A 14315-nucleotide genomic window follows, 5' to 3' on the forward strand; every position below is an offset into this window, starting at 1 on the left:
TTTGCAAGAAGGAATTTCATTTTTCATGCTAGTATTCAATCATCTTGGGAAAGAGGTTGAATGAAAAATGGGTTTCATGGGAACCATGGAAAAGGAAACATGAAACCATGCTTGAAATCCCTTCTCACACTTGAGTAGAATCTGGGTTTTGGGACTGGATATGGTGACATCTAATCCACCCATCATTTGGATCTATGATGATGTGTGGTATAATCAGGGACCAAGCATATCTCTCTTCATGAGCAATTAGACCAAGAAATTGGCTGATTATCAATATTTGAGAGATTGAGTTACCAAGGGATTGGGACTTAATCACTCATGATTGCCAAGAGGTCAATGAGTTGCATGATTGAAGATGAGATGAGCTGAATTTAATCCAAAGAGAACAATATCTCCTAACCCCAATGAATTTCCACTATTTTTACCTTCCACATTCTTTATAGCTTTCTTTACATTCTGTTATTCCCTATTCCCATTTACAATTCCGTCTTTTATGTTTCTGCACTTTTCATTCTCGCCATTTTCTCTTCTGCTCTTTACTGCTTTTCTTTACTTTTGAGTCATTTAGAATTCTGCTCGTTTAAAATTCTGCAATCACAACATATATTGCTTAGCTTGAGTAATTCACCCATTGATTGAAATTGTTCAAATCTACCAATCTCTGTGGATTCAACCCCACTCCTAGTGGGTTATTACTTGACGATATTTTTGGTGCACTTGCCAAAGAACAGATTCATGATTTTATATGGGGAGTGAATTCCGGTCATTAGAGTGCCCCACCACCTTCTCCTTTCAGAGGGAAACATTTTGAGAGAGAGTGCCCAACCACCTTCCTATGAAGCGATAAGTACGAGTGAGAAGCCCAGCTTTAACTCTCACATCCGAATGTAGGCGGGACACTGGCACAGCCCCTACAACGGATAACAAAATATATCATAATCACAGATTCAATCTCATAGGCCAATGTTCATAGCACCCTTCCACTCATACTCACTCCATCAACCATAATCATCCATTTCCAAGTTCTCATCACAACCATCATCAATTCATAACTTTCCATTCCAAACTCACTAGTTCGTCAACTTTTCAATTCACAAACTATTCTTCTCTCGCACTCCATCAAACCCATCCTCAGTACACCAGAAACCTAAGCCTCCGTTCTCTAATTTTTTGAAATAATACCAAATCAAAATCCTTAGGTCATATCCCATATTAAAATATCCAAGACTAGGCCCAAGAGTCTTAAAATGGTGTTATAGAAGCTTACAACCTTGTTGGGAAGGTGGAATAGTTGAAAACAATGTTAAAATTTGAGAAACAGGACGTGTGCATACGCACAGGAATGTGCGTGCACACGCCCATAAGGAGTTTCAAAACATGTGCGTGTGCACAGGGGTGTGCGTACGCATAGGTGCCAAAAATTTTCAAGGTCTATTCACTCGCACAACCTATGCCAGCGCCCCCAACAGACTAGTATTCCCAACATGTGCGTGCGCACAGGTCGGTGCGTACACATAGGTCGCAAATTCTCATTGGTATGTGCGCGCACAAGATGTGCTAGCGCTGCAAACAGAGAGCCTTCCCCTGTGTGTATGGACACACAGGTCTGTGTGTGCGCACAGGTTATAATTTTTGCAGGGTTGTGCGTGCCCACATACCAGAAATCATAAAATTCTGTAACTTGGCAGAATTTCAGATTTCTAACACCAACTTTGGATGATCATAATTTCCTCTACAAAATTCCAAATTTTACAAACTTTATATCGATTCGAAGATTTTTCAATAAACTTTACTTGTAAACCAATTTCAAAAAATTTTGAAAACCGAAACAAAAGTTATGATCAGACAAAGTTCACCAAAAACCAACTTTTACCAAAACTCACAAATCTTAATTTACTAACTTTTACAAACCACATCCACCCAAAATCATACCAAACTACCAATTACAAAACAATCTACCCTTTTTAGGTCACCATCCATCATTCCCACCAATTTTTCCATCACACTTCATTATTCTCCATCTTTATCATCAAACATATAACATCTCAAACAATTTCTCACCAATACATACACTAATCATCATTCTATCATCAATTTCAATTATCAATCTCTCATGTCTAACTACCAACATCAATGTAGCCATTTATCAACCATTCCAAATCATTAATTAACATCCCAATAACCTCAACATCACATATAACATATCAAACCACCTTTCAATCCACACATTCATTCATCCTCACCATATCAATATTAGTCATAATCATTAAACTCAAAAATTCCTCACCCATCATAAATCATCAAACATCAACATTCAACACCCAAAAATCATTAATTCATCATAAATCATCACATACCATCATTCAACAACTCAACAACAATTTAAATCCAAAGCTATCCTATGGTTCACTAGCCTAAGTGTCCATGAATATTATATACTAGATAGAGAAAATCAAAACCATACCTTGGACAATTCCCAAAATGAACCAAAACCCTAAAAGATCACAAGTTGAGCTTCCAACCACAAGCAATCCTCCAAAAGGACTCCAACAAACACCAACAAGCTCCAAAAGCTCCCAAATTCAAAACAAACAAGATATATGCACACAAACCATCACTAACCAATCTAGGGCTCAACATAATCATAAAATCACAAGGATTTCAAGAGCTCTTACCTTGCCCAACAGTTTTAGAAGACAAAACCATAAGCAATCAAGTGCTAGAGGGTACCTAAACACCCAAATCACAGGATTTCTTTCAAAACCAAACCCTAAAACTCGAATTTCACAAGGGCATGAAAACTGGGCAGGAAAACTCGAGAGACTTTTTACAAATCTTGGATAGAAACGATGGGCTCGGAAAGAGCTTCGTGTAGCTACTAACGGCACACAAATCAGAGCACCGTAGCTCAAGATGTGATGAAAATAGTGAGGAAGTGAATAGTGTTTCTTCTCTCTTCTCCCTTCTCCTTCTTGCAGCTGATGTGTGTGTGTGTTTATGGGTGTGTTGGGTTGAATGGGTTCATTAACGAATCCTTATATATGTTGGGCTTAGGCCCAACCTGCTAGCGTTTTTAGCCCGTTCGGCCCAACTTTGGGCCAAACCTTTAACATTAATGCCCAGTTTTTCATTTCTAATATCTTTCTAGGGTTTTCGACCATTTTCACTTTTTCTCACGCAGTACCGGGCAGACATAAACTGGTTCGACCGGTTCAACTGCCGGTTCACGATTTTTTCACGAGTTTTTGTAGAAAACACATTTTCTAACTCATAAAGACCTACTGAGTTCAAAAATCATATTTAAATCCCCAAATTCTCATTCTAACTTTTTGGAACTTAATTTGGGCATTTAAACTATTTTTTCGTGAAAACTTCGGTTCTTACATCCTCCCTTCCTTAAAAATATTTTCGCCCTCAAAAATCCGAATCACGCAATGTAATATATATATATATATATATATATATATATATATATATATATTCTCCACGAAGCATCCTACTTCCAACGTTACCAACCCAACAAGTTGCCAAAGCATCTCTTTCACCATTATCCCACCGTGTCGATGTTGTCTCTCGCCTTCCGCTACGTCACTCTGATTATCGTCACTAGGAATCCAAAAATTGTCCTTAACTCAAATACCGATTTTGTAATATTTTTCAAAACCTTTAACACAAGTTCAATCTAAATGAGTCAATTGTTAAAACCTAATCAAAAGAGTCAAAAACCTTTTATTTGTAAATCAATCACTTTGAAGCACGATTTTCTAAATTCATTAAAATACTTAAATCAGAACCTTTCAATTTGAATCCCTTTTGATAAGTTAACTTTACAAACCAAAATCAGAAGTTAACAAAATCTTAGGACTCACTTTCATTTTTAATTCATATCATTTGATCAAAAGTTCCAGTTCTCGTTTCAAAACCAAATCATTCAAATCAGAGTTCCAAACCAAGTTTAAAAATCAAACTAAGCTTTAAAACTTTTTCAACACGAACGACGATAGTCTATACTATGAAGATAAGTTGAGGTCTGGCCATTGGCTTCGTCATTACCTCAACCCTGTTGTTGTGATCGATCCACCTCATGTGCTCCTCGGTGTGGGCAATCTCTATCCAAATGTCCCGGTGAGCCACACTTGTAACATAGTTTCTTACCCAACTGGCATGGCCTATTCAGATGGTAGTTCCCACATTCCTGACATTTCATATCTGAGGAGTAAGCTCTTGACCGCTTCCCTTTACCATATTTCTGGATGTTTTGTCCCCTTGGTCCAAGGTAATCATTGCGTTCCCTACTAGTGTTTCCTCCATGAGTGTCCCTTGACGAGGCTACTGTTTTTGCATATTCTTCAACCACTCTTGCCTTGTTCACCAGATCAGAGAAAATCTGAATCTCCATAGGAGCCACAGTAGTCATGATGTCGTCCTTCAAGTCCCTTTGGTACTTGACACACTTCCAACTTTCATAGGTCTTCGGGGAACCCTGATACGCCCTAGAGAACCTATAGAGTTCCTCAAATCGGCTGGTGTAGTCGGCCACAGATAAGGAACCTTGCTTCAGCTACATAAGTTTCATCTCTTTTGCTTCCCTTGCAGACTCAGGAAAGTACTTCTTGTAGAAGGCCGTCTGGAATACATCCAAAGGAATATCGGCATTCTGAAGATGTAGTAAGCGGCATTCTACTTGCCACCAATGCTGGGCCTCTTCCCGAAGCTGATAGGCAGCAAACTCCACATATTGATTATTTGGGACATGTTGTGCTTGCAGTGCGTGCTCCATAGCTTGGAACCTGTTATCCGCTTCTGTGGGATTAGTTGATCGTCTGAAACCTGGCGGACAAACCTTGAGAAATGTTGCCAAAGTCATCGGAGCACCTCCCATGTTATCTCCATTTCCCTCAGCATCATCATTCATATTTCCCTCACCATTTCCATTTCCATTTCCCGCCGGTTGGCCTAACCTCTGCACAGCTTGCAAAGTCGCAGCAGCATTCGCCTCCATGGTGTTTGCAAGATTTGCCATTGCCGCCATGAACTCGGCATGGTTATCAGCTAGCCGCTCATTCTTACTCTCTCGTGAACGTGTACGACCTCGTCTGCGAGTGGCCATTAGGGTTCCTGTCTACACCAAATAATCGATATCAAGGTGACCAGTCTCAATATCAAAAGCGTAGTCCTTCAATTATCCCAAACAGGCACTCCCAAACAAGCATGCTATGCAATATCAAGTAGATAACCTAAATAGCATGAAAGAAAAATGACCCAGAGTATGCAATGAAGCAAAATCGGTCCATCCCTCAAGCTCACGAGGAAGAACTGTTCTAAGACCACTAATGTAGCACCCTAATTACCCTAAGCCTTACCTCTAGCTATAAAGCAAATGTTAATCAGAGGTTACGACAATCCTAAAGCTTATACATAAAATGTATAGAAAGATTAATATAATCTAGAAGCCCGATGAAGGATATAGCTCAAAAACAGGATTTCAAAAGCGCAAAATGTACTAACGAAGCTACTAGCTTGAGGCACAAGAAATAGATATAAGATAATGAAAGATAAATATATAATATCATAAGAAGCTAGCCATGGCTCGCGGAGTTTGAGCCGGCTAGCCATAGAGCATACGAAAAACTAGACAGTAAAAACAGCTTATACAAGTTTTGTGCTCTCGAATACAAGCCTCTAGGACAAAACAAACAAAAGTTAGAGACATGTACAAAATAAACTAAAAAGACTCCAAAAAGGTGTCCGGATCCTCCGCTTCTGTCACCAACCAAACAACTCACCGAGGTGGGTTGCGACCTGCATCTAAAAAATACAACAGAAATATGGTATGTGAACCGGAGGTTCTCAGTATGGTAACAGTACCCAGTGATGTAGGATATAAGACCCAGGGACACCAGAGGCACACCGCTGTCCCAAAGCCTTCACCAACCTATCCTCCATGCGATCCCATCGTGACCGCCGTCCGAACCTCCTCAATCCCAGTAGAAATCACAATTAATTACGGTGCTAGTAAAACACAAGTAGAAGCATATTAGGCAAGTAACTCAAGTAAGCAAATAGGCATGTAATTCAATTAGGCATACAATTACAAGTCGGCAAAGCATACAAACAGATAGAAAATGCACATGATGAATGTCTGTCCTATTGGCTATGATATCACATGTCAATTATTGTGCCAAATCCAACAGAAAATCCGATAGACAACTCCTGGATTAGTCTCACTATTGCGCATAAGGAGGAATAATTCCGAGGGATGAGTGCCCTATCACCTTCTCCTTTTAGATGGAAACATTCCGAGGGAGAGTGCCCTACCACCTTTCTCTATAGCTATAAGTATGAGTGAGAAGCCCAGCTTCAACTCTCATATCTGAACATAGGTAGGAGACTGCCACAGCCCCTACGATGCATAACAAAACATATCATAATCACAGATTCAATCTCAGAGGCCAATGCTCATAGCACCCTTCCACTCATACTCGCTCCATCAACCATAATCATCCATTTCCATGTTCTCATCATAACCATAATTAATTCATAACTTTCCATTCCAAACTCAATAGTTCGTCAATTTTTCAATTCACAAACTGTTCTTCCCTCGCACTCCATCAAGCCCATCCATAATACAGTAGAAACCAAAGCCTCCATTCTCTAACTTTTCAAAATAATACCAAATTAAATTCCTTAGGTCCTATCCCATATTCAAATATTCAAAACTAGGCCCAAGACTCTTAAAATGGTGTTATAGAAGCTTACAACTTTGTTGGAAAGGTGGAATAGTTGAAAACAAAGTTAAAATTTGAGAAACAGGGCGTGTAAGTACGCACACAGGTGTGCGCGCGCACGCCCAGAAGAAGTTTCAAAATGTGTCCGTGCACATAGGGGCATGTGTATGCACAGGTGCCAAAATTTTCAAGGTCTGTTCACTCGCACAATCTATGCCAATGCCCCCAACAGACTAGTCTTCCCAATGTGTGCGCGCACAGGTCGGTGCGTATGCACAGGTCGCAAAACCTTATTGGTATATGCGCGCACAAGCTGTTCTAGCACTGCAAACAGATAGCCTTCTCATACGTGTGCATATGCACAGGTCTGTGCGTGCGCACAGGTTACAATTTTCGCAGGGTTGTGTGAGCGCACAATGCTGTGCGTGCATACATACCAGAAATCATAAAATTCTGCAACTAGGCAGAATTTCATATTTTAACACCAACTTTGGATGATCATAACTTCCTCTACAAAATTCCAAATTTTACAAACTTTATATCAATTTGAAGAGTTTTCAATAAACTTTAATTCTAAACCAATTTCAATAAATTTTGAAAATCGAGGCAAAAGTTATGATTAGACAAAGTTCACTAAAAACCAACTTTTACCAAAACTCACAAAATCTTAATTTACCAAATTTTACAAACCATATCCACCAAAATCATTCCAAACTAACAATTACAATACAATCTACCCTTTTTGGGTCACCGTCCATCATTCCCACCAATTTTTCCATCACACTTCATCATTCTCCATGTCAATCATCAAACATATAACATCTCAAACAATTTCTCACTAATACATACACTAATCATCATTCTATCATCAATTTCAATTACCAATCTCTCATGTCCAACTACCAACATCAATGTTGCCATTATCAACCATTCCAAATAATCAATTAACATCCCAACAACCTCAACATCACGTATATAACATATCAAACCACCTTTCAATCCACACATTCATTCATCTTCATCATATCAATATTAATCATCATACATCAACATTCAACACCCAACAATCAATAATTCATCATAAATCATTAAATACATCATTCAATAACTCGACAACCATTTAAATCCAAACCTATCCTATGGTTCACTAGCCTATGTGTCCATGAATATTATATACTACATAGAATAAACCAAAACCATACCTTGGCCAATTCCCAAAATGAACCAAAACCTCAAAAGAGCACAATTTGAGCTTCCAACCACAAGCAACCATCCAAAAGGACTCCAACAAGAACTAACAAGCTCCAAAAGCTCCCAAACTCACAACAAACAAGCTATATACACACAAACCATCACTAACCAATCTAGGACTCAACATAATCATAAAATCATAAGGGTTTCTAGAGCTCTTTTCTTTGCCAATAGTTTTGAAAGCCAAAACCATAAGCAATCAAGTGCTAGAGTGTACCTAAACACCCAAATCATAATATTTCACTCAAAACCAAATCCTAAAACTCAAATTTCACAAGGGCACAAAACATGGGCAGGGAAATTCAAGAGACCTACCATAAAGCTTGAATAAAAACGACGGACTCAGCGAGAGCTTCGCATAGCCGCTGATGGCACGAGAATCGGAGCACCCTAGCTCAATATATGATGAAAAGAAAGAGGAGGTGAATAATGTTTCTTCTCTCTTCTCCCCTCTCCTTCTTGCAGCTGGTGTGTGTGTGTGTGTTAATGGGTGTGTTGGGTTAAATGGGTTCATTAATGAACCCTTATATATGTTGGGCTTGGGCCCAACTTGGGCCCGGTCCAACTCGCTAGTGTTTTTAGTTCATTCGGCCCAACTTTGGGCTAAACCTTTAACATTAACGCCTGATTTTTCATTTCTATATGTTTCTAGGTTTTTGATGCCAGGGCATCTTGGCCAATTTCACTAGCCTTTTCTTTACATATTTATGGTAGTTTCATACATTTTCTTAGGTAATAAGCAAGTTTTTGGATAAATATGCACTTACATCTTGATTCAAGCAAACATTGTGAACTTTACATGAATTCAAGAGAATAATGCCTGAATTGAATGTCAATTTAGATGATGCAGGATCTCATAATCTATAACAAATCTTTGATGCACCTTGTTTGTTTGATTTCAAACCAAATAAAGCATAGAAGAGCCATGTTAGTTGCCACGTTAGTACCACTAACGTAGGGACTAATGTGGAAAGGGAGTAAGCTTGCAACCTTAGTGTTAAAGTTAACACCACTAACACCTTCGAAGGCCATCATAACCCACGTTAGTTGCACTAACGTAGGGACTAACGTGGAAAAATGAAGAAGCTCCAACGTTAGTGGTGAAGTTTACACATTTTCTGACTCAGAAAGACCTACTGAGTCCAAAAATCATATTTAAATCCCCAAATTCTCATTCTAACTTTTTGGAACTTAATTTGGACATTTAAATTATTTTATTTTGTGAAAACTCAGGTTCTTACAGGCTTCATCATTTGCTATCTTGCAATGCGGCAAGGTATAAAGTTACCATACCGAAAAACTAAATTGACCTTCATTCTCCTCAATAGCATTGCATTGATGCACCAGAAGGTTGGTAGTTTTTTTAAAAATATCACATGTTATAAAATTATTTTTAATACAAAAGCTTAAGAGAAGAAAATCTAAATATAGTACCAATCTTTGAAATTTCAACTTCAAGTTTGACACGAAGTTTTCAAAACTAAACCTGAATTGAGGAAATTCAATCTCATTATATGCTCAAGTTCAAAGATTTTTGGGCAGATGTAGAAAGCATGGAAGGGATGAAACTTGAACGTGACCTACAAAGCTACATGGAAGCAATTCTCAATAAAAAATCAAACTCCTCCAAAGAAAACTAACTTTACCAATATTCTATTAGGTTGGTCATAATATATGAGTAGATCCAACCATCCTTCAGTAAATTAATAAAGTTCACTACCCCTTCGTTGAACGTTGACATCAATCGAATTAGAGCCTGAATAAGTGAATACAACTCGATATAGAATTTTATGGAAGTGGTGCATTATAAACGATTGCAACAAAGGACAATCGCACTGGAACATTAGATGAAAAAGACTAAGTTGGAGTTAGAACAATCATCAAATTATCAAAAGAATAATATAATAGAATGCCTATATAAAAAATACAATAAAAATTGTAACTTGTACCTTAAAAGGATCAACTTCGATGAAAAAAGAAGAATACATTATGTTTCTATGAAGCAGTCAAAGAAAAATAACAAATTAAAAAAAATTACTTTGGCTCTTAGATCTAGTCTCATGAACCATAAAAGAAACACTATATATAATCCTTAGTAGCATAAAAATAATTATAGGAATTAATTATTGATAACAATATCAATATCAATATCAATTTACCTCTATCAACGTTAGTATCATATTTGTGGCAATTAGAATTACAAGTTTATGTTTATTTTTTATTTTAAATTAGTGATATCTTAATCCTTTTAAAAATATGTTTTGCTTTTTTAAACTATAACGTGTGTGCTATTTAGACTATTATTATTATTATTATTATTATTATTATTATTATTATTATTATTAATAATTAATTGATATCAACATCAATTTGTCACTATTAATGTATGTATCAAATTTGTCACTAATTAAGCTTGATTAAAAATAATAATTAAAAGATATTAATGATTGACAATTAGGATTATACAATTATTATAGTAATTAGTATCAAATTGTATCAATGTGTGTATCAATTTGTATAATGATTGAAATTTAAAATTATATAAATTAATATAATAATTGGAATAATTAAAAATATTTAATGATTCACAATTATTATAATAATACATTAAACATTAATTTTTTTATAATTATAAAAAAGATATTTTTGTAAGTTAGATTGAGAAAAAAGTAAATATAAATATATTGAAAGTAGTGATTTTATTTTGGAGAAAAAAAGAACTTATAAAAAATTGATATCTCACTTCTAATATTTCTAAAAATATAGTAATTTTACCAATAATATTAATAGTTAAAAAATAATTGTGAAGACTTGTTACAATTATAATAAATTTAATTATTACTCTAAATAAATATCATAAGTAAAATAAATAACAATAATTGAATATATAAGGAGATACAAAAAATATACGAATATTATTACAATATGACTGATAAAGCTTAATAAGATAGCCACTAATATATTATACTAATATCTCAAATCAAATTAATATTATTTTTTATTTTTTTCACAATTAATATGCACCGTAAATATAAAGAGTATAACATTTAATAAATAGATATATTAATGAAAAATAACACGAATAACACTTATCAATTAAAATTAAACATTATTAAAGGATTGAAATTAAACATTTTTTATCCTATGTTGCCTAAAAAATTTTAATAATTAATACCTAAAATAAGTAAATTAAATAATAATAATTGAAAAGAAATCTTTAACAAATGTGAGAAATAAAAATAAAAGAAATTGGTAAATAATAAATATAAATATATTAAACAATAATATTTTCATTTTGGAGAAAAAAAATTTCATGAGGAGGTGACACCTTATTTTTATTAGTTAAGGAGAAAACCCAATTTTAATAAATTGAGTAGAGTAGATAATTAAAAATATTTCTTGTTAATAATTAGTTTAATAATGTATTAAATATTAATTTTATATTATTATAACAAAAATACTTTTCTAAATTAGTATAATTATGCATTATTCATTAAATGCTAATTATAATAAATATATTTTTCTAAAATAAATTTAGAAGAAAGAATAGTGCATTCATTTTGGAGGAAAAATGAATTCATGAGGAATTGACACCTCAGTTTCATTAGTTGATAATGTATTAAACATTGATTTTATATAATTATAATAAAGATATTTTTCTAAATTAGTATAACCAAGAATTATTCATTAAATGCTAATTATAATATAATTATAATTTAATTATAATAAAGATATTTTTAACTCTGCTTATGTTATACTTGCGGTACATAGCCGGTCCCAAGCCCGGATAAAGGAGGAGGGTTGTGTTAGGTCTTCGAAAACCAACATAAAAATATAGCCGAACCCCCATGACATGAATCAAAGACATTATTGCGTTAAAGCTAGGTCGTTGCCCGGAAGCAACGCGTCGTATGGCTTGAGTACGGTGTCAAAGCAAGAGCCGCTGCATCGGTACCCGGATGTAGTGTTAAATGAGCAAGGGTTCTCGCATTTTCGTGAACAGACGAGGGTAAATAAGCTAGTTCACAAAGTAAAAGGTAAAGGTCGAAGTGACAGAAGGTTGAGATTTGGGATATGGAACATAGGCACTCTAACAAGAAAGTCCATGGAGGTGAAGGATACCATGACAAGGAGGAAGATTAACATTATGTGCCTACAAAAAATGAAATGGGTTGGTGTAAAGGCTAGGGAGTTGGATACTTCTGGTTTCAAACTTTGGTATACAGGAAAGGTGAAGAATAGGAATGAGGTTGGAATAATTGTGGATAAGCAGTGGAAGAAGGACGTAGTGGATGTCAAGAGGGTGGGAGATCGGATAATCTCTATCAAACTTGTGGTGGAGGGAGGTGCTTTCCATGTGATTAGCGCCTATGCACCGCAAGTGGGTTCGGACGAACAACACAAGATAAGGTTTTAGGAGGATCTAGAGAGTTTGGTTCAAGGCATACCTTTGGGAGATAAGATTTTCTTAGGAGGAGATTTAAATGGCCATGTTGGGAGAGAAGTGACTGGATATGGGAGTATTCACGGAGGCTATGGTTTCGGGGTGATCAATGCCGAGGGTAAAACTATTTTGGACTTTTCCTCAACCTTTGATCTTCTCATCGCAAATACATGTTTTAAAAAGAGAGATGAACATCTTATAACCTATAAGAGTGGCATGATAAGCTCTCAAATCGACTTCTTCTTATTAAGGAGAGTCGACCGAAAATTTTGCATTAACTGTAAAATTATCCCGAGAGAGAGTTTGACAACACAACATAGGGTGCTCGTCATGGATTTTCGTGTTGAGCAAAAGTTGAGGAAAAGACATCATACGAAGAACCCAAGGACGAGGTGGTGGCGGATGAAAGGTGAGGAACAAAGAAGCTTCCTAAGATGGGTAGGAGAATAGGCAAAGTGGGATGGGAATGGAAGCGCGGAAGAGATGTGGAGGGAGATGGCAGAAGTTATTAGAAGAAAAGTAAAAGAAAGTTTTGGTGAATCTAAAGGAATAGGACCAAGAGACAAGGAGTCCTGGTGGTGGAATACAAGTATACAAGAAAAGATAAAGATAAAAAGAGAATGCTTTAAAGGGTGGTCTTTATGCCGCAAAAGTGGAAGAAAGAGACAAAAGTGGCTGTAAGTGAAGCAAGAACAAGAGCAAATGAGGGTCTCTACCAGTCTTTGGGCACAAAAGAAGGAGAAAAAGGTATATATAGAATCGCAAAGAGCCGGGAAAGAAGAACGAGAGATTTGGATCAGGTTAACTACATAAAGGATAAGGATGGAGAGGTGTTGGCTCAAGAGGAGAGGATTACAGAAAGGTGGAAGAGCTACTTCTATGAGTTATTTAATGAGGGACATAAGACTCTTCCGAGCCTTGGTCGATTATGCACAAGGGAAGAAGATCAAAACTTTGACTACTATCGAAGGATTCGAGACTTCCAGGTAAAAGAGGCTCTAAAGCAGATGAAAAATGGTAGGGCAGTAGGACCTGATAATATCCCGATTGAGGTTTGGAAGGGTCTTGGAGAAAAAGGCATCAACTGGTTAACCAAGCTTTTTAATGAGATTTTAAGGTCAAAGAAGATGCCTGATGAGTGGAGAAAGAGCACCTTGATACCTATATACAAGAATAAGGGGGATATACAAAGTTGCGGAAACTATAGAGGGATTAAGCTTATTGGTGCACGAAATTGTAATCATCAACAATGGCGCCAAAGACTTGGAGCTCTCAAACGTGAATCACACTTTGTCACAACTTTGTACAACTAACTAGCAAGTTCACTGGGTCGTCCAAGTAATAAACCTTACGTGAGTAAGGGTCGATCCCACGGAGATTGTTGGTATGAAGCAAGCTATGGTCATCTTGTAAATCTCAGTCAGGCGGATTCTAATGGTTATGATGGTTTTCGAATATAAAGATAAATAAAGAATAAAATAGAGATAGAGATACTTATGTAAATCATTGGTGGGAATTTCAGATAAGTGTATGGAGATGCTTTGTTCCTTCTGAATCTCTACTTTCTTACTGCTTTCATCCAATCATTCTTACTGCTTTCTATGGCAAGCTGTATGTAGGGCATCACCATTGTCAATGGCTACTTCCCATCCTCTCAATGAAAATGGTCCAAATGCTCTGTCACAGCACGACTAATCATCTGTCGATTCTCGATCATGTTGGAATAGAATCCAGTGATTCTTTTGCGTCTGTCACTACGCCAACACTTGCGAGTTTGATGCTCGTCACAGTAATTCCATCTTAGATCCTACTCGGAATACCACAGACAAGGTTTAGACTTTCTGGATCTTAGGAATGGCCACCAATAATTCTAGCTTATACCACGAAGACTC

Source organism: Arachis hypogaea, chromosome 6 (assembly GCF_003086295.3).
Source record: "Arachis hypogaea cultivar Tifrunner chromosome 6, arahy.Tifrunner.gnm2.J5K5, whole genome shotgun sequence".
In the NCBI taxonomy this organism is placed as follows: domain Eukaryota; kingdom Viridiplantae; phylum Streptophyta; class Magnoliopsida; order Fabales; family Fabaceae; genus Arachis; species Arachis hypogaea.